The sequence below is a fragment of the Dama dama genome, chromosome 9 (genome assembly GCF_033118175.1).
Source record: "Dama dama isolate Ldn47 chromosome 9, ASM3311817v1, whole genome shotgun sequence".
In the NCBI taxonomy this organism is placed as follows: Eukaryota; Metazoa; Chordata; class Mammalia; order Artiodactyla; family Cervidae; genus Dama; species Dama dama.
Window position 1 is genome coordinate 78,538,307 of NC_083689.1, and position 22,698 is coordinate 78,561,004.

The 22,698-nt window shown below is 37.8% G+C and overlaps 1 pseudogene; it reads right to left on the reverse strand.

Moving 5' to 3' along the window:
- Window positions 1-618: 618 nt before the first annotated feature.
- Window positions 619-22,698, reverse strand: part of LOC133062911 (mitochondrial adenyl nucleotide antiporter SLC25A23-like) — a 28,462-nt pseudogene continuing 6,382 nt past the window's right edge.

The following is a 22,698-nucleotide window of genomic DNA, read 5'->3' on the forward strand; positions in this document are numbered from 1 at the left end:
CCAATTTGAAGTTCTGAAATGTTGACTGAAGTGGACCCGACTCTACACAGGAAAAAAATGTCATGCATAAGGGCATGATGATCTTCAGACCATTATATATCCATTAGCCATTTATGTAACCAGCATACCTATAGCAGCATATTTATTGGAAGTAGACATACTTTGCAGTGACTGCCAGAGAAAATGTTGAGAACTGCATTTTGACTTCAGTCATCAAATGTAAACGTCATAAAATAAGGTATATGTTTTCCTGTGTATGGCGTGTGTGTACTCAGTTGTATGTGATTCTTTGCGATCCCATGGGCTGTAGCTCACCAGGCTCCTCTGTCCATGGGATATCCCAGGCACGGATACTGGAGTGGGTTGCCATTTCCTCCTCCAGGGGATATTCCCAACTCAGGGATTGAACCCGCATCTCTTACATCGCCTGCATTGCAGGTGGATTCTTTACCACTAGCACCATCCAGGAAGCCCTTTTCCTGTGCATATTATACACATAAAACTACATATTTGAGGTTTTCAAAGTGTATATTGCATTTATTGTTGGCAAATTGAAAAGCTTTCTGGATGAAGTAATTTATTTTCACATTAAGTCCATTAATCAAGTCAGAAACTGCCTCAAACATGGTCTAAGCGAAAAAAAACAAAAAAAGTTTTTGGTTCATCTGAAAAACTCTTTGGCTAATGCTGGCTATACCCAGATCTGCAAATATTTTCAGAGATCCAGGCTTTTCCACTATTCAGTGTTTTTTGTTTTGTTTTTTTAACTTTGTTTTGTTTTGCTGACCATTTTGGTTGCATTCTAGGACTGAGACTTCCTCCAAGTTTGTCAACAACCAACTCAAAGCTTGAATCTGGTAGACTAAAATACACTGCTTTCTTGGAAGCCCTTATACAGGTCCCAAATAAGCCCGCATGCAAAACCATGACACTGTAGTTGGTTCTAAGTGTGGAGTGGTAGAAAGTATAGTTTTGACAATCCCTAGGGACATACATAGGGCTTCCCTGTTGGTTCCATGTTAAAGAATCCACCAGCCAGTGCAGGAAATATAGGTTCAGTCCCTGGTTTGGAAAGATTCCCTGGAGAAGGGCATAGCAACCCACTCCAGTATTCTCACCTGAAAAATCCTATGGACAGAGGAGCCTGCTGGGCTACAGAACATGGGGTTGCAAAAAAGTCGAGCAGGACTTAGGGCCTTCACAACAATAACATCAGGGATAATTATAGTTGTTAAAATAGGGAGAATATTGCCTTTGATTTCTGGTTAGTAGATTCAGAGATGCTGCAAAATATCCTACAACACAGAAAACAGACCCTGCCTCAAAATAAAGAATCATCCATTCCAAAATATCAGTAGTGTCAGGTTATGAAACTGGAAGTGGCACCAATTCCTGCTGGTCCACCATGGGCTGTAGAGAGAAGTAAGAGATGCTTACTCTAGAAAATTGTGCTGTAATTAGCACAGTAAATGCTGATTAGGCAGCAACTCCTGTCAGCAAGAGGGAGTATTTTTTGCCTCTAACCTTTGAGTAGGAAAATAGAAAGACATGTGGGAATTGTCAAAAAAGTTAACAATGAATTTTTATCATAAAAGGAATTGGCAAAGTTGATTTTTCTGTTTTTTTTTTTTTTTCTTTTAACTCATAATTCTTCCTTGCTCCTGGTTGAATTCCTTGGTGTTAAGTGAATGATTTGCATTTTGCTAAGTTGATTTGTCAGAAATTCTCTACCATTAGCTTATTAGCTAGTACCCTGACTTTTATATTTTGTATTTTATATTTTGAACAAAAAGTATTTTTGAATTATTCTATTTTATTGTCGGGTCAGATATTTTAGCTGAAAATAATTTATAATTAGAGGGAAAATTATTGCTTAAATGAAATTCTAGTTGCCTTTTTCATTTCTTGACTATGTAATGTGAGGGTGACATGGCAATTTATTTTGCTCTTATATTAGTTAAATTGAAAATGTTCTTATGTTCATTAAATAGGTTATTGGGATTAGTAAGAGGTGAAAAAATTTTATAGCATTTTGTTTTATTTGTTTAAAGGGTGGTTTATTTTGCAGTTGTTTTTGACTTGAAATATTCCTATCCAAGTATTTAAGAAAGCAAATATTTTTATTTTCTTAGATACTTTAATGATTATTTGAAATATTCCCTTTAAGGAAAAAAATAAACTCTATTGCTGAAGGTTGTTTGGATGTTCCTTCTGTGTGTATACGTGTGTGTGTGTACATGTGTGTGCGTGTACATGTGTGTTCCAGAAAAATCATTAAGTAGTTTTATATAGCAAGAAAGGTCTGATCCCATGAGTAAGGAACAAAACAGAGAGAACATGCCTTCCAAAAGTAAATGCTGAATTACTGTATGTTTTATGGTCAGATGTGTGCACACATATATGTGTGCACACATCTGACCATCAATCAAACCCTCAAGCTTGCCTCCAGGAAAGTTGAAAGAGTGCATCTCACAGGGGAGGAAAATGCATTTAAAATTAGTGCAGCCATAAAATAAACTGACATAACCCAAAGCAACAAATAATGGAGGGAAAAATCCTTCTGGGGCTCTCTCTCTTTCGGCAAAGATTTTGACTTTCTGTTTTTATTTCTTGTCAGTGATCCTGTGTGTGTTTAAAATGACATGAAGTGCATTCATTATGCCCCCAGATTCCAATTGCTTCAGTCTTTCTTGTTTATTTCTGAAGAAAACGCAGACTTTTGGAATAGAAAGCAGATGCAGAAGCAAAATGACAGCCCTTGTGAGATCTCTGGTGGCTTAAAAAAAAAGCTCCAAGCAATTTTCTCTATTGCATCATGCCTGAAAAGCAGCTTAATTCTTCTGTTATGATTAAAGTTGATTGATTGAATTGATCTGTGATGTATCCTGTTTCCCTAGTTTACAAAGATGCTCAGGAAGAGGGAGGAAGCTGTGTGAACAGGATCCAAGTGCTTGATATATGCTAAGGTCCCACTTAACATTTATTATCTGTTATCGAAGGTAGGAAAAAGCATGTAAATTATATGGATGTCTCTGATTCAAGGAAAGGGAAAGATAAATACTTATGTAGACGCTCAGTGATTTTCATCAACCATTTTCTAAAATATACCCCATCTGTTTTTAGATTTATCAGTAAATTTTTAAGAAGTTCTTCCATTGCTAGTAAGTTATGCTGGGAAGTTAAACTGTTTTTACCTTACTGTTATGCCAGGAAATTAACCTGTTTTTGCCTTACTGTTGCTTACAGTATGAGATATGAAAAACTTCAAATATGACTCTTAAGATTGCTTAATTATAAAAGTTAAATTAAACTCAGGAAACTAGGATAGTTTAAAAGTGCTCTCCTAGTGACTTTTTTGTTTGTTTGTTGCAAATGGATTAAAAAAAAAAGAGAGAGAATCATTAGTAAATATTTCTTCCAATTTTGAGTGGGTGTGAAAATGAGGCAAGGCAGTAATTTTCTGTGCATATACATGTATGCGTGTGAGGTACAGAATTTCATAGAATTTGTCACTAAATACAGCAACAGCTTGATAAATACACAGTTTTTAACATTCAGGGGGAAAGTGTTAGATTAAAGCTACTACAGATTGGCAGATTACAGCTTAACCTACTTTAAAAAAAATATGATACAGGGAGCTCAAACCTGGTGCTCTGTGAAACCTAGAGGGGTTTAGGATGGGGTGATGATAGGAGAGAGACTAAAGAGAGAGGGAACATACATATACCTATGACTGATTCATGTGGATATATGGCAGAAAACAGCACAATATTGACTCAGTTCAGATCATTTCAGTTGGTCAGTCGTGTCCAACTCTGCGATGCCATGGACTGCAGCATGCCAGGCTTCCCTGTCCATCACCAAGTCCCAGAGCTTGCTCAAACTCATGTCCATTTAGTTGGTGATGACATCCAACCATCTCATTCTCTGCCATCCCCTCCTGCTCCTGCCCTCAATCTTCTTCATCAGGGTCTTTGCATCAGGTGGCCAAATTATCAGAGCTTCAGCTTCAGCATCAGTTCTTCTAATGAAAATTCAGAACTGATTTCCTTTACTGCTTTGAACTCCTTGCAGTCCAAGGGACCCTCAAGAGTCTTCTGTAACACCACAGTTCAAGTGCATCAATTCTTTGGCGCTCAGCTTTCTTTATGGTTCAGCTCTCACATTCATGCATGACTACTGGAAAAACCATAGATTTGATTAGTCAGACATTTGTTGGCAAAGGGATGTCTCTGTTTTTTAATATGTTATGTAGGTTTGTCATTAAGGAAATGGCAACCACTCCAGTGTTCTTGCCTGGAAAACCCTAGGGACGAGGAGCCTGGTGGGCTGCCGTCTCTGGGGTCGCACAGAGTTGAACACAACTGAAGCGACCTAGCAGCAGGTTGGTCATAGCTTTTCTTCCAAGGAACAAGCATCCTTTAATTTCATGCCTGCAGTCACCATCTGCAGTAATTTTGGAGCCCAAGAAAATAAAATCTGTCAAGGTTTCCATTGTTTCCCCATCTATTTGCCATGAAGTGATGGAACCAGACGCCATGATCTTAGTTTTCTGAATGTTGAGTTTTAAGCCAGTTTTTTCAGTCTCCTCTTTCACTTTCATCAAGAGGCTCTTTAGTTACTCTCTGATTTCTGCCATAAGGGTGGTGTCATCTGTGTATCTGAGGTTATTGATATTTCTCTGGCAATCTTGATTCCAGCTTGTGCTTCTTCCAGCCTGGCATTTCACATGATGCACTGTGCATAGAAGAAGTTAAATAAGCAGGGTGACAATATGCAGCCTTGATGGACTCCTTTGTTGTTCCATGTCCATTTCTAACTGTTGCTTCTTGACCTGCACACAGATTTCTCAGGAAGCAGGTAAGGTGGCCTGGTATTCCCATCTCTTTAAGTAATTTTCACAGTTTGTTGTGATGTACACAAAGCTTTTAGGGTAGTCAATGAAGCAGAAGTAGATCTTTTTCTGGAATTATCTTGCTCTTTCTATGACTCAAGAGATGTTGGCAATTAGACCTCTGGCTCCTCTGCCTTTTCTAAATTCAGCTTGAACATCTGTCCAAGTTGAATTGAATATCAACTCAAAATTCTTGGTTCATGTACCACTGAAGCCTAGCTTGGAGAATTTTGAGCATTTCTTTGCTAGTGTGTGAGATGAGTGCATTTGTGTGGTAGTCTGAGCATTTTTTGGCATTGCCTTTCTTTGGGATTGGAATCAAAACTAAACTTTTTAAGTCTGAGAGCTGTCCAAATTAGCTGACATATTGAGTACAGCACTTTCACAGCATCATCATTTAGGATTTCAAATAGCTTAGTTGGAATTCCATCACCTCCACTAGCTTTGTTCAGTAGTAATGTTTCCTAAGGCCCACTTGGTTTTTACTCCAGGATGTCTGGCTCTAGGTGAATTATCACACCATCATTGTTATCTGCATCATGAAGACCTTTTTTGCATAGATCTTCTGTTTATTCTTGACACTTCTTTCTAATATCTTCTGCTTCTGTTAGGTCCATATTGTTTCTGTCTTTGATTGAGCCCATCTTTGCATGACATGTTCCCTTGGTGTCTCTAATTTTCTTGAAGAGATTTCTAATCTTTCCCATTCTATTGTTTTCCTCTATTTCTTTGCATTAATTACTTAGGAAGGCTTTCTTGTCTCTCCTTGGTATTCTTTGGAACCCTGAAGTTTTTGGAGTTACTTTCTGCAATTGTAATGTTTTTATTCACATTGAAGACTAACAAAAAGGAGAATTAGCAATACATTTGTAAAGGCCAGAAATTTTTCAAAATTTCAGTATTGTTAGAAAGCTCTTTAAGGAGCTCACTTTGTAGAGTCAAATATCTGCATAATCACTTGTTCTTGTTTTCACAGAACTGAACACTTTTGTTTAAAAAAAAAATCCAAGCTTCTAGATTTTAGTCTCAGTCAGTCACAGCGATTATGCCAACAAACTTGATACAGACATAATATAGTAATAATACTAATTAAAATAATTATAGCAGCTACAAAAGAGTATCAATACAACAGCTGTGAGTTTCTTATGTTTCAATAACTGTCTTAAGCCCAGTATAATTTTTATCTTATTTAATCTCATAACAGTCTATAATGCTGATATCATCAATGTTTCATTTTATAGATAAGGAAGGTGAACACAAAGAAGTTGACTAGTTTTCTGATTTTCATGGACCTGGCTACCATGTTCTCTTCCTGTGTTAGGTTTAAATTAGAATATAGCTGGACTTCCGCAGCATGTAGGGTTTTAGGTAACAACAACAAAAAAATCTGAAGATTTCATTTTTTATTTTATATTGCCTCAAGGCCACAGATACAAAGAGAAATAAGTATACTATTTATGTACCTCTTTGTAAGTTTACCCCTTCCCAGTGTCAGGGAGTAAGAAATTTTCCTCTAACCTTTTAGTTTCTACTGGCTGGTCTAAAAATTAAATTGGTAGGAGACAGATTAACAGGAAAAAATTTTTAAAAAGTGTAATATTATGTATATATGGGAAACACTCAGGAAAACTTATAACTCAGAAAAATGTCTGAATCCATCACCTTAAATGCCATCTCCAGCTAAAGATAAAAAGAATATTGGGAGTAGTGGTTTGGGACCTCCAATGGGAGGAAGGTAATTGGCATAAATAAATGGTTGTTGGGTCATACAGAAATAATGAGACAAAGAAAGGAGTTTTAACATAGACTTTCGCTAGGCTTGTCTTGTCTACATGCTGGTTTATATTATGGTTACCTATGGCAATAGCTCCTTTCATAGAATAGATTTTCTATCTACATTCTTGAGGAAGGTATGGGGAAAGTTGAAGTTTTTTCCTAAGTATTTTGGTCCTTGATTGTTTTCAGCTTGAAATAATACTCATGCCAAAGACACGTTTTGGGGTGACAAATTTTGCTCCCCTAGATGAAGAACTCTCTGCTGCATTTTATCTGTTCTAACTCAAGTTTGAAAGTTTCAGATTCAGAATTAAGAATTAAATTAATCTTTAAACAAAAGTAAACACGATTTTTCTGAAACCTGGCACTGTTGCACCATTACAGGAAATAAAAGAAAAAGCAAAACATATAGGACTGAGAGTTATAATATAGGACATCCTGTTCAATTTAAATTTCAGAGAAACAATTTTTTAAAAAATTTAAATATGCCCCATGCAATATTTTATATATAGTTACACTATATTTTTTTCTTTATCTGATTTTCAAATTTAATCTTTTTTTTTTTTAAGTTTTCATTTTTTTTTTTTTTTTTTTTTTTTTAAGAAATGCAGAGGTGGCCGTAGTTCTGCAACATTTTGCTTCTGGCAGAGTAAACTATCTCATGGTCAGTGACAGCCCCATTTATTAGGCAATCTGAGGTATTCTCTGTTCTAGACGGTGAATTCATTGCCAAGACAGCCCAAGGGCTTTGGACTAAATTCCAGCACTCTTGTTTTGCAGAAACTTAAAATCCATACTTGCCCACTATTCTGTGTCAAGAATTTTTTTTTTTTTCTTCTTCTTCTTCCCAAATCAATGACAGATTTTATTAACATCAAATAGGAGTTATTGTAAATATTGCAGCTCTTAAAATATTGCAGTACTGAAGCCATTAGATATTGTTGCACTGTCAAAAGTGTTTCACTTAAAACAAATGAAACAAGTGGCTACTGGTCATATCAATTTTTAATGAAGAATTAGAACTGTTTTAAGATTGATTCTTATACTTTTTGCTCTTTTGCCCTTGTCTCACTTTCTAAAGATGTTGTTGTTCAGTCACTAAGTCATGTCTGACCCCTGTGACTCCAAGGACTGCAGCATGCCAGGATCCTCTGTCCTCCATTGTCCCCTGGAGGTGGCTCAAACTCATGTCTTATGAGTCAGTGGTGGTATCTAACCATCTCATCCTCTACTGCCCTGTTCTGGTTTTGCCTTCAATCTTTCCCACCATCACAGTCTTTTGCAATGAGTTGGCTGTTTGCATCAGGTGGCCGAAGTATTGAAGTTTCAACTTCAGCATCTGTTCTTCCAATGAACATTCAGTATTGATTTCTTTTTTTTTTTTCCTCATTTTTTATTTTTTTTATTTTTTTTTTTTATTAGTTGGAGGCTAATTACTTCACAACATTTCAGTGGGTTTTGTCATACATTGATATGAATCAGCCATAGATTTACACGTATTCCCCATCCCGATCCCCCCTCCCACCTCCCTCCCCACCCAATTCCTCTGGGTCTTCCCAGTGCACCAGGCCCGAGCACTTGTCTCATGCATCCCACCTGGGCTGGTGATCTGTTTCACCGTAGATAGTATACATGCTGTTCTTTTGAAATATCCCACCCTCACATTCTCCCACAGAGTTCAAAAGTCTGTTCTGTATTTCTGTGTCTCTTTTTCTGTTTTGCATATAGGGTTATCGTTACCATCTTTCTAAATTCCATATATATGTGTTAGTATGCTGTAATGTTCTTTATCTTTCTGGCTTACTTCACTCTGTAAAATGGGCTCCAGCTTCATCCATCTCATTAGGACTGGTTCAAATGAATTCTTTTTAATGGCTGAGTAATATTCCATGGTGTATATGTACCACAGCTTCCTTATCCATTCATCTGCTGATGGGCATCTAGGTTGCTTCCATGTCCTGGCTATTATAAACAGTGCTGCGATGAACATTGGGGTGCACGTGTCTCTTTCAGATCTGGTTTCCTCAGTGTGTATGCCCAGAAGTGGGATTGCTGGGTCATATGGCAGTTCCATTTCCAGTTTCTTAAGAAATCTCCACACTGTTTTCCATAGCAGCTGTACTAGTTTGCATCCCCACCAACAGTGTAAGAGGGTTCCCTTTTCTCCACACCCTCTCCAGCATTTATTGCTTGTAGACTTTTGGATAGCAGCCATCCTGACTGGCATATAATGGTACCTCATTGTGGTTTTGATTTGCATTTCTCTAATAATGAGTGATGTTGAGCATCTTTTCATGTGTTTGTTAGCCATCTGTATGTCTTCTTTGGAGAAATGTCTGTTTAGTTCTTTGGCCCATTTTTTGATTGGGTCATTTATTTTTCTGGAATTGAGCTGCAGGAGTTGCTTGTATATTTTTGAGATTAATCCTTTGTCTGTTTCTTCATTTGCTATTATTTTCTCCCAATCTGAGGGCTGTCTTTTCACCTTACTTATAGTTTCCTTTGTAGTGCAAAAGCTTTTAAGTTTCATTAGGTCCCATTTGTTTAGTTTTGCTTTTATTTCCAATATTCTGGGAGGTGGGTCATAGAGGATCTTGCTGTGATTTATGTTGGAGAGTGTTTTGCCTATGTTCTCCTCTAGGAGTTTTATAGTTTCTGGTCTTACATTTAGATCTTTAATCCATTTTGAGTTTATTTTTGTGTATGGTGTTAGAAAGTGTTCTAGTTTCATTCTTTTACAAGTGGTTGACCAGTTTTCCCAGCACCACTTGTTAAAGAGGTTGTCTTTTTTCCATTGTATATCCTTGCCTCCTTTGTCAAAGATAAGGTGTCCATAGGTTCGTGGATTTATCTCTGGGCTTTCTATTCTGTTCCATTGATCTGTATTCCTGTCTTTGTGCCAGTACCATACTGTCTTGATGACTGTGGCTTTGTAGTAGAGTCTGAAGTCAGGCAGGTTGATTCCTCCAGTATTGATTTCCTTAATGATTGATTTGATCTCCTTACTGTCCAAGGGACTTTCAGTCTTCTTTAGCTCAAAGGCACCATTTCTTCAGCACTCAGTCTTCTATATGGTCCAACTTTCACATCTGTATATGACTACTGTACAAACAACAGCTATGACTATAAGGACATTTGTCTGCAAAGTGATGTCTAGGTTTGTCATAGCTTTCCTTCCAAGAAGCAAGTGTCTTTTATTTTCATGGCTGCAGTCACCATATGCAGTGATTTTGGGGACTCAAGAGACTAAAATCTGTCACTGCTCCCACATTTTCCCCTTCTTTTTGTCATGAAGAGATGGAATCAGATGCCATGATCTTAGTTTTCTGAATGTTGAGTTTTAAGCCAGTTTTTTTACTCCCCTCTTTTACACTTTTCAACAGGATCTTTAGTTCCTCTTCAATTTCTGCCATTGGAGTTGTATCATCTGTATATCTGATATTTTTGATATTTCTGCCAGCAGTCTTAATGCCAGTTTATGATTCATTCAGCCTGGCACTTCTTATGATGTACTCTACATACTAGTTAAATAAGCACGGTAATAATATATAGCCTTGTCATACTCCTTTCCCAATTTTGAATCATTCGTTTGTTCCATATCTGGTTCTAACTATTGCTTCTTGACCTGCCTACAGGTTTCTCAGGAGACAGGTAAGGTCATCTGGAAGTCCCATATGTTTAAAAATTTTCCAGTTTGTTGTGATCCAAAGTCAAAGGCTTTAGTGTAGTCAATGAAGCAGAAGTAGATGTTTTCTGGAACTTCCTCTTGTTTTCTTCATGATCCAACGAATGTTGGCAGTTTGATCTCTGGTTCCTCTGCTTTTTCTAAAGCCAACTTGTACATCTGGAAATTCTCAGTTAATGTAGTACTGAAAGTCTAGCTTGAAGGATTTTGAACATAATCTTACTATCATGTGAAATGAGTGCAAATCTATGGTAGTTTGAACATTTTTGACATTGCCCTTTGGGATTGAAATGAAAACTGACCATTTCCAGTCCCATTGCCACTGCTGCATTTTTGTTGATGTATTGACAGCGTCATCTTTTAGGATTTTAAATAGCTCAGCTAGAATTCCATCACCTCCTCTAGTTTTGTTCACAGTAATGTTTCCTAAGACCCTCTTGACTTCACACTCTAGGATGTCCAGCTCTAGGTGAGTGACCACACCATTGTGGTTATCTGGATCATTAAAATCTTTTTTTGTATAGTTCTTTTGTATATTTTTGCCACCTCTTCTTAATCTCTTCTTCTTTGAGGTCCTTACTGTTTCTCTCCTTTATTATACCTATCCTTGCATAAAATGTTCTCTTAATATTTCCAGTTTTCTTGAAGAGATCTCTAGTCTTTCCCATTTTATTGTCTTCCTCTATTTCTTTGCATTGTTTAGTTAAGAACGTCTTTTTATCTCTCTTTGCTCTTCTCTGGAACTCTGCATTCAGTTGAGTATATCTTTCCTTTTCTCCCTTGACTTCACTTTTCTTTCCTCAGCTATTTGCAAAGCCTCCTCAAACAACCACGTTGCCTTCTTGCATTTCTTTTTCGTAGGGATGGTTTCAGTCACCACCTCCTATACAATGTTATGAACCTCAGTCCATAGTTCTTCAGGCACTCTGTACCAGATCTAATCTAAGGGCATATAGGAGTTCTAAAGGTATATAGGAGGTAAACCATAAACAATCTATTTCCATTCTTTTAATGTGATTCTTCAGTATACACTTGTCTTTAGTAAAATGAGGAATCCTGGATCCCTATATAATTATTGTCCTATTATTATTTCCATCTCTTGGTGGAGTGGGTGCACTTCTACTGTGACTTTCAATGCAGTGAATTTGAAACTCTTATGGAAGCCACACTGTAATTTAATTTAATTTAATTACTTCCTTAAGTTCTTAGCACCCTTTTCTTTCATGCTATAATATTTCATATTTGCATATGTTAAACACAAAAAGTTTGTTTTTTTTCTTGGCCAGCTTTCAGTTCAGTCCAGTTGGTCAGTCGTGTCTGACTCTGTGACCCCATGAACTGAAGCACACCAGGCTTTCCTATCCATCACCAAGCCCCTGAGCTTGCTGATACTCATATCTGTAGAGTCGGTGATGCCATCCAACCATCTCATCCTCTGTTGTCACTTCTCCACCTGCCTTCAATCTTTCCCAGCATCAGGGTCTTTTCCAATGAGTCAGTTCTTTGTATCAGTTTAGTGAAATATAATTCACATACCATACAATTCACCCATTTAAATTGTAAAACTAAATTATTTTTAGTACATTCACAGAGTTGTTTAACTGTAACCACAACAAATTTTAGAACATTTTTATCACCCTCAAAACTAATCCCCTCGTACCCATTAATTCATGTTCCATTTGCCTCCAGCAGCCCAAGTCCTAGGCAACAGCTATTCTACTATCTGTCTCTACAGATGATACTAGTCTGGACACTTCACATAAAATAATACAAGACATTGCTTTTTGTGACTGGCTTTTTCATGTAGGATAAAGTTTCAAGATTATTCAATTGTATTACATGTTTCAATACTTCATTTCTTTTTATTGCCAAGTAATATACCATCATGTAGACAGGATTTGGTTCTTTTTAATGCATGCCTTTTCAAATTGATTTAATTATGCTTTGACTGTGTGAATCACAACAAACTATGGAAAATTCTGAAAGAGATGGGAATACGAGACCACCTTATCTGCCTCCTGTGAAATCTGTATGCAGGTCAAGAAGCAACAGAACTGGACATGGAACAATGGACTGGTTCCAAATTGAGAAAAGAGTACGTCAAGGCTGTATGTTGTCACCCTGTTTATTTAACTTATATGCAGAGTACATCATGAGAAATGCCAGGCTAGATGAAGCACAAGCTGGAATCAAGATTGCTGGGAGAAATGTCAATAACCTCAGATATGCAAATGACACCACCCTTATGGCAGAAAATGAAGAGGAACTAAAGAGCCTCTTGATGAAAGTAAAATAGGAGAATGAAAAAGCTGACCTAAAACTTATCATTCAAAAAATGAAGATCATGGCATCCAATTCAATCACTTCATGGCAAATAGATGGGAAAACAATGGAAACAATGAAAGGCTTTATTTTCTTGGGGTCTAAAATCACTGCAGATGGTGACTGCTGTCGTGAAATTAAAAGATGCTTGCTCCTTGGAAGAAAAGCTATGACCGACCTAGACAGCATATTAAGAATGCATTTGAATCGGTTCTAATGAGGTGGATGATACTGGAGCCTATTATACAGAGTGAAGTAAGTCAGAAAGAAAAACATCAATACAATATATTAATGCATATATATGGAATTTAGAAAGATGGTAATGATGACCCTATATGCAAGACAGCAAAAGAGACACAGATGTAAAGAACAGACTTTTGGACTCTGTAGGAGAAGGTGAGGGTGGGAAGATTTGAGAGAATAGCATCGAAACATGTATATTATCATATGTGAAACAGATCACCAGTCCATGTTCCATGCATGAGACAGGGTGCTCAGGCTGGTGCACTGGGATGACCCTGAGGAATAGGGTGGGGAGGGAGGTGGGAGTGGGGTTCAGTGGGGGTCACATGTACACCCATAGTGGATTCATGTGAATGTATGGCAAAAATCACCACAATATTGTAAATTAATTAGCCTCCAATTAAAATAAATTAAAAAAAAAAAGGTAGAGAAATTCCTTTGGCAACAAAGGTCCGTCTAGTCAAAGCTATAGTTTTTCCAGTTTTTCTCAGTATGTATGTGAGAGTTGGACCATAAAGAAAGCTGAGTGCCAAATAATTGATGCTTTTGAACTGTGGTGTTGGAGAAGACTCTTGAGAGTCCCTTGGACTGCAAGGAGTTCAAACCAACAAAGGAAATCAGTTCTGAATTTTCATTGGAAGGACTGATGCTGAAGCTGGAGCTCCAATATTTTGGCCACCCAATGTGAAGAACTGAGTCATTAGAAAAGACCCTGATGCTGGGAAATATTGAAGGCAGGAGGAGAAGGAGACAACAGAGGATGGGATGGTTGGATGGTAACACCAACTCAATGGGCATGAATATGAGCAAGCCCTGGAAGTTGGTGATATACCAGGAAACCTGGTGTGCTGCAGTCCATGGAGTTGCAAAGAGTCAAACACAACTGAATGAATTAACTGAACTGATTTTTTATTTTATTTTATTTATTTATTTTTTATTATTTTTTTTTCCAGTGGTTTTGTCATACATTGATATGAATCAGCCATGGATTTACATGTATTCCCAATCCCGATCCCCCCTCCCACCTCCCTCTCCACCCGATTCCCCAATCCCGATCCCCCCTCCCACCTCCCTCTCCACCCGATTCCTCTGGGTCTTCCCAGTGCACCAGGCCGGAGCACTTGTCTCATGCATCCCACCTGGGCTGGTGATCTGTTTCACCATAGATAGTATACATGCTGTTCTTTTGAAATATCCCACCCTCACATTCTCCCACAAAGTTCAAAAGTCTGTTCTGTATTTCTGTGTCTCTTTTTCTGTTCTGCATATAGGGTTATCGTTATCACCTTTCTAAATTCCATATACATGTGTCAGTATGCTGTAATGTTCTTTATCTTTCTGGCTTACTTCACTCTGTAAAATGGGCTCCAGCTTCATCCATCTCATTAGGACTGGTTCAAATGAATTCTTTTTAATGGCTGAGTAATATTCCATGGTGTATATGTACCACAGCTTCCTTATCCATTCATCTGCTGATGGGCATCTAGGTTGCTTCCATGTCCTGGCTATTATAAACAGTGCTGCGATGAACATTGGGGTGCACGTGTCTCTTTCAGATCTGGTTTCCTCAGTGTGTATGCCCAGGAGTGGGATTGTTGGGTCATATGGCAGTTCCATTTCCAGTTTCTTAAGAAATCTCCACACTGTTTTCCATAGCGGCTGTACTAGTTTGCATTCCCACCAACAGTGTAAGAGGGTTCCCTTTTCTCCACACCCTCTCCAGCATTTATTGCTTGTAGACTTTTGGATAGCAGCCATCCCGACTGGCGTGTAATGGTACCTCATTGTGGTTTTGATTTGCATTTCTCTAATAATGAGTGATGTTGAGCATCTTTTCATGTGTTTGTTAGCCATCTGTATGTCTTCTTTGGAGAAATGTCTGTTTAGTTCTTTGGCCCATTTTTTGATTGGGTCATTTATTTTTCTGGAATTGAGCTGCAGGAGTTGCTTGTATATTTTTGAGATTAATCCTTTGTCTGTTTCTTCATTTGCTATTATTTTCTCCCAATCTGAGGGCTGTCTTTTCACCTTACTTTTAGTTTCCTTTGTAGTGCAAAAGCTTTTAAGTTTCATTAGGTCCCATTTGTTTAGTTTTGCTTTTATTTCCAATATTCTGGGAGGTGGGTCATAGAGGATCTTGCTTTGATTTATGTCGGAGAGTGTTTTGCCTATGTTCTCCTCTAGGAGTTTTATAGTTTCTGGTCTTACATTTAGATCTTTAATCCATTTTGAGTTTATTTTTGTGTATGGTGTTAGAAAGTGTTCTAGTTTCATTCTTTTACAAGTGGTTGACCAGTTTTCCCAGCACCACTTGTTAAAGAGGTTGTCTTTTTTCCATTGTATATCCTTGCCTCCTTTGTCAAAGATAAGGTGTCCATAGGTTCGTGGATTTATCTCTGGGCTTTCTATTCTGTTCCATTGATCTATATTTCTGTCTTTGTGCCAGTACCATACTGTCTTGATGACTGTGGCTTTGTAGTAGAGTCTGAAGTCAGGCAGGTTGATTCCTCCAGCTCCATTCTTCTTTCTCAAGATTACTTTGGCTATTCGAGGTTTTTTGTATTTCCATACAAATTGTGAAATTCTTTGGTCTAGTTCTGTGAAAAATACCGTTGGTAGCTTGATAGGGATTGCATTGAATCTATAGACTGCTTTAGGTAGAATAGCCATTTTGACAATATTAATTCTTCCAATCCATGAACACGGTATGTTTCTCCATCTGTTTGTGTCCTCTTTGATTTCTTTCATCAGTGTTTTATAGTTTTCTATGTATAGGTCCTTTGTTTCTTTAGGTAGATACACTCCTAAGTATTTTATTCTTTTTGTTGCAATGGTGAATGGTATTGTTTCCTTAATTTCTCTGTCTGTTTTTTCATTGTTAGTATATAGGAATGCAAGGGATTTCTGTGTGTTAATTTTATATCCTGCAACTTTACTATATTCATTGATTAGCTCTAGTAATTTTCTGGTAGAGTCTTTAGGGTTTTCTATGTAGAGGATCATGTCATCTGCAAACAGTGAGAGTTTTACTTCTTCTTTTCCGATCTGGATTCCTTTTACTTCTTTTTCTGCTCTGATTGCTGTGGCCAGCACTTCCAACACTATGTTGAATAGTAGTGGTGAGAGTGGGCACCCTTGTCTTGTTCCTGATTTCAGGGGAAATGCTTTCAATTTTTCACCATTGAGGGTGATGCTTGCTGTGGGTTTGTCATATATAGCTTTTATTATGTTGAGGTATGTTCCTTCTATTCCTGCTTTTTGGAGAGTTTTAATCATAAATGAGTGTTGAATTTTTTATCTTTCAATTTGTTAATGTGGTGTATTACATTGATTGATTTGCGGATATTAAAGAATCCTTGCATTCCTGGGATAAAGCCCACTTGGTCATTGTGTATGATTTTTTTAATATGTTGTTGGATTCTGTTTGCTAGAATTTTGTTAAGGATTTTTGCATCTATGTTCATCAGTGATATTGGCCTGTAGTTTTCTTTTTTTGTGGCATCTTTGTCTGGTTTTGGAATTAGGGTGATGGTGGCCTCATAGAATGAGTTTGGAAGCTTACCTTCTTCTGCAATTTTCTGGAAGAGTTTGAGTAAGATAGGTGTTAGCTCTTCTCTAAATTTTTGGTAGAATTCAGCTGTGAAGCCATCTGGTCCTGGGCTTTTGTTTGCTGGAAGATTTTTGATGACAGTTTCGATTTCCTTGCTTGTGATGGGTCTGTTAAGATCTTCTATTTCTTCCTGGTTCAGTTTTGGAAAGTTATACTTTTCTAAGAATTTGTCCATTTCATCCAAGTTGTCCATTTTATTGGCATAGAGCTGCTGGTAGTAGTCTCTTATGATCCTTTGTATTTCAGTGTTGTCTGTTGTGATCTCTCCATTTTCATTTCTAATTTTGTTAATTTGGTTTTTCTCTCTTTGTTTCTTAATGAGTCTTGCTAATGGTTTGTCAATTTTGTTTATTTTTTCAAAAAACCAGCTTTTAGCTTTGTTGATTTTTGCTATGGTCTCTTTAGTTTCTTTTGCATTTATTTCTGCCCTGATTTTTAAGATTTCTTTCCTTCTGCTAACTCTGGGGTTCTTCATTTCTTCCTTCTCTAATTGCTTTAGGTGTAGAGTTAGGTTATTTAATTGGTTTTTTTCCCTGTTTCTTGATGTAAGCCTGTAATGCTATGAACCTTCCCCTTAGCACTGCTTTTACAGTGTCCCATAGGTTTTGGGTTGTTGTGTTTTCATTTTCATTCATTTCTATACATATTTTGATTTCTTTTTTGATTTCTTCTATGATTTGTTGGTTATTCAGAAGCGTGTTATTTAGCCTCCATATGTTTGAAGTTTTAACAATTTTTTCCCTGTAATTGAGATCTAATCTTACTGCACTGTGGTCAGAAAAGATGACTGGAATGATTTCAATTTTTTTGAATTTTCCAAGACCAGATTTATGGCCCAGGATGTGATCTATTCTGGAGAATGTTCCGTGTGCACTTGAGAAAAAGGTGAAGTTGATTGTTTTGGGGTGAAATGTCCTATAGATATCAATTAGGTCTAGCTGGTCCATTGTGTCATTTAAGGTTTGTGTTTCCTTGTTAATTTTCTGTTTAGTTGATCTATCCATAGTTGTGAGTGGGGTATTAAAGTCTCCCACTATTATTGTGTTACTATTAATTTCCTCTTTCATACTCGTTAGCGTTTGCCGTATATATTGCGGTGCTCCTATGTTGGGTGCATATATATTTATAATTGTTATATCTTCTTCTTGGATTGATCCTTTGATCATTATGTAGTGTCCTTCTTTGTCTCTTTTCACATCCTTTATTTGAAAATCTATTTTATCTGATATGAGTATTGTGACTCCTGCTTTCTTTTGGTCTCCGTTTGCATGAAATATTTTTTTCCAGCCCTTCACTTTTAGTCTGTATGTGTCTCTTGTTTTGAGATGGGTCTCTTGTAGACAGCATATATAGGGGTCTTGTTTTTGTATCCATTCAGCCAATCTTTGTCTTTTGGTTGGGGCATTCAACCCATTTACATTTAGGGTAATTATTGATAGGTGTGGTCCCGTTGCTATTTACTTTGTTGTTTTGGGTTCACGTTTATACAACCTTTCTGCATTTCCTGTCTAGAGAAGATCCTTTAGCATTTGTTGAAGAGCTGGTTTGGTGGTGCTGAATTCTCTCAGCTTTTGCTTATCTGTAAAGCTTTTGAATTCTCCTTCATATCTGAATGAGATCCTTGCTGGATACAGTAATCTAGGTTGTAGGTTATTCTCTTTCATTACTTTCAGTACGTCCTGCCATTCCCTTCTGGCCTGGAGGGTTTCTATTGATAGATCAGCTGTTATCCTTATGGGAATCCCTTTGTGTGTTATTTGTTGTTTTTCCCTTGCTGCTTTTAATATTTGTTCTTTGTGTTTGATCTCTGTTAATTTGATTAATATGTGTCTTGGGGTGTTTCGCCTTGGGTTTATCCTGTTTGGGACTCTCTGGGTTTCTTGGATTTGGGTGGCTATTTCCTTCCCCATTTTAGGGAAGTTTTCAGCTATTATCTCCTCGAGTATTTTCTCATGGCCTTTCTTTTTGTCTTCTTCTTCTGGAACTCCTATGATTCAAATGTTGGGGCGTTTCACAGTGTCCCAGAGGTCCCTGAGGTTGTCCTCATTTCTTTTGATCCTTTTTTCTTTTTTCCTCTCTGCTTCATTTATTTCCACCATTTTATCTTCTACCTCACTTATCCTATCTTCTGCCTCCGTTATTCTACTCTTGGTTCCCTCCAAAGTGTTTTTGATCTCATTCATTGCATTATTCATTTGTAATTGACTCTTTTTTATTTCTTCTAGGTCTTTATTAAACAGTTCTTGAATCTTTTCAATCTTTGTTTCCAGGCTATTTATCTGTAACTCCATTTTGTTTTCAAGATTTTGGATCATTTTTATTATCATTATTCTAAATTCTTTTTCAGGTAGATTCCCTATCTCCTCCTCTTTTGTTTGACTTGGTGGGCATTTTTCATGTTCCTTTACCTGTTGGGTATTTCTTTGCCTTTTCATCTTGTTTAGATTGCTGTATCTGGAGTGGGCTTTCTGTATTCTGGAGGCCTGTGGTTTCTTTTTGTTGTGGAGGATTAACCCAGTGGGTGGGGTTAGACAATTGGCTTGTCGAGATTTCCTGGTTAGGGAAGTTTGCGTCAGTGTTCTGGTGCGTGGAGCTTGATTTCTTCTCTTTGGAGAGCAATGGAGTGCCCAGTAATGAGTTTTGAGATGGGTCTATGTGTTAGGTGTGACCTTGGGCAGCCTGTATGTTGATGTTCAGGGCTATGTTCCTGCGTTGCTGGAGAATTTGCGTGGTATGTCTTGCTCTAAAACTTATTGGCTCTTGTGTGGTGGTTGGTTTCAGTGTAGGTATGGAGGCTTTTGGACAGTCACTTATTACTTAAAGTTCCTTGTAGTCAGGAGTTTTCTGGTGTTCTCAGGTTTTGGGCTTAAGTCTCCTGCCTCTGGATTTCAGTTTTATTCTTCCTGTAGTCTCAGGACTTCTCCAACTGTACAGCCCTGATAAGAAAACTTCTAGGTTAATGGCTAAAAGATTCTCCCCCGTTAGGGACACCCAGAGAGGTTCACAGAGTCACATGAAGAAGAGGAGAGGGAGGAGGGAGATAGAGATGAACAGGAGGAGAAAAAGGGGGACTCAAGAGGAGAGAGACAGATCTACGCAGCTGTCTGTTCCCAGAGTGTTCTCCGTAGCCCAGTCACCTACAAAGATTCACAGAATTGGATTGGGAAGAGAAGGGGAAAGGAGGAAATAGAGGTGTTCTGAGGTAGAAAACATAGAGTCAAGATTGGGAGAGAATAATCTTCGGTTTAAAAATAGGGCTTCTCTTCTTTTTTTTTTTTTGTAAGGTTATAGTGTATTGGAAATGAAAATTAAGGAGTAGTAGAGGAGTACTAGAGGACTTTAAAAGAAATGAAAGAAAAAGAAAAATAGAAAATAGAAGAGAAAAAGGAAAGAAAAAAAAAGAAAGGAAAAAAAAAGGAAGAAAAGAAAAAAAAAAGAAAGAAAAAAAAATTTTTTTTTCCCCCTAATTAAAAAATCGTAAAAGTCTATGGAAATGAAAGTTAAGGAGTAATGGGGGAGTAATAGGGGACTTTAAAGGAAAATAAAAGAGAAAAAATAAAAAAGAAAAAAAATAAAAAAATAAAAAAAATTAAAAAAAATAAAATAAATAAAAAAAGAGAAAAAAGTAAAATTATATCTAGGAGTTTCTCTGGAGCTGTTGTGGTCAGTGTGGGTTCGGCTCAGTTTCAGATAGCTCCTCGTTCCAGCTTACACTTCTCGATATCTACAGGCTCCTCCGGTGTAGTCAATGTTTCCTAGAGGGATTTTAATCTGTTGCACCAGTCCCTTCTGAAGCGGTTCCCTTTGTTTATTTGGCTTCTGTTTGCCGGTCTCTTCAGAGCCTCATTTCCGCCCTGACACAGGCGGGCGGAGGTGGACTCTTATTCAGGTAGCTAGTTCCGTCGCTCCGCGGGGAGGGGCTTGCGCTTCCGGGAGGGGCTGGCGCTGCGGGGGGGCGGGCGCCGACCCTGCTTTCTCCGTCTGCGCCGCTCAGGCTCCCGGCTGTTCTATATGGAGTGCGCCCCGCACTGCGAGAGGTTCCAGCCCTTGGGTGTTCCACAAAAGCGCGGAAGGAGAAGCTGCGCCTGCTCTCTGCGCCTTCCCCGTCAGAGCGGTCCAGGCAGCCAGGGGCTTGGTGGGCGCACTCTCCCCAGGTGTGGCGCGCCCCCTCCCTTCCGCGGACCCAGTCTCAGTTTCCGCTGGCACCAGTCGGGTGCGCGCGCCTTCTGCCCTCCGCGTCCCCAGCCCCAGTCCCCGCCCGCGCCGGTCGGGTGCCTGCGCCCTGTGTCTCGCCGCGACCTTCCCCTCCTCCCTGCCTCCTGCTTCCGGCGGAGCTGGGCAGGTCCGCAGCCTGCGAGCTCCTCTCTGGACCCTCTCGGTCTCTTTGTTCTGCGAACGGCCGGCAGTGTGTTCCGGCCGGTTAATTTACTCTCTCTCTTTTGGTCTCCCACAGTTCATGTTGGCAACTCACAGAAGCTCCCTCCGATTGTCCTCAGGGCACTCAGGCCCGGACCCTACCCCAAGCAATGCCGCCTAAGAGCTCCCGGGACGGATCTCCATCCTTAGCTCTTTTGTGTCACTTTTTATCTCTTATATTTTGTCCTACCTCCTTTCGAAGACAATGGGCTGCTTTTCTGGGCGCCTGATGACCTCAGCTAGCGATCAGAAGTTGTTTTGCGAAGTTTGCTCTGTGTTCAGTTATTCTTTTGATGAATTTGTAGGAGAGAAAGTGGTCTCCCCGTCCTACTCCTCCGCCATCTTGGCTCCTCCCTGAACTGATTTTTTTAAAATCACCAATTATATTTAAAGATTGGATTATGCTTGTTCTTCAGTATTTCAGACCTCAGATAAATTGATTTTTTAATGTTAAAAAAATAATAAAGATTGGAAATCTTGAAATAATTTGTGCAATCTACTGATATCTACTCGTCTTACATATCCCACCTCAATTGAATAAAATGAGACTGAAAAAAAAATTGCCGGGAATAAGGAACGTATATATACAACATAATGGCATTAGTCCTTTTTTCACTGAAATTATTGTCAGCCATTTTTTTCCTATTACTTGCTATCTACTGATATATACTTATCACTATTTTTAACAGAATATACTTCACTGTCAAGTCCCAAAGTTTCATTCTCACAGAAAATAGTTTATTAGTCTGCTTGTCTTTTATAGCTATTCAGACTAATATATCCATAATGCCATATCCTTATAATAAATATACTTACTAAAGATGTATTCTTGAACAATGGTACTTCTGTTGTTGAGAAAAATTCTGTAGAAATCAAGTGGTTAATTTTTATTTCCACTGTCATATATATGTATGATGTGTAGCTATATACCATTTTCTCTTTCTCTCCAAATATATAAATATATGTTAATATATTCTTACATGCGTATCTCATAATTTTTGTATAATTTTAATATACCTCAATAGCCTAAATATACAGAAATGACATATATATATATATATACATATATCTACACACACACACACACATATATATATGCATCAGTGTGTGTTTATATCTGAAATTATGTCAGAATACATGATTGATTTGGAAAAGTTTTTCAGCATTTACTTCTTCTTTAAATGAATTGCTAGTAACTCACCAAAATACTAAAAATACGGCAAGAGTATCCTCACCCTCTCTGCATCTGTTTTGGGCCAAGACAGAAAGTAGAAGTTAAGAGATATATAATGGTAAAATTACAGATTTTACTCTTTGGAATATTTTTATTCTTAAATTGCAAACAGAGTAGAAGAGAGGTAAAAAAGTCCAAACTATGAACCGCAAGGTATTTCAAAGAAACTCAAAGTAACAGGAATAGATATGTAGATAAAATACATACATACTTAGACATAAATCTTAGAGCAGAGAATTTTCCAGAACTGAGGGACAAGAATCTCTGATAAAATATAACTTCAGAAATCAAGTAAAAAATATGCATGAGTACATACATAGAAGCTTTCTAGTAAGATCTCCTCAACTATAGTCCATGAATGAGAATGCAGAGAAAATAAGTTAAAAATATGTATTAAATATATCTAAATACAGAAAAAAAGAAATGACAAAGAAAGTTTTCCAATGCTGCTGTAGTAGAGCATGATAATATTACATCAAATTTTAGAACAGAAAAATATATAAGCATTCCTTGATAAA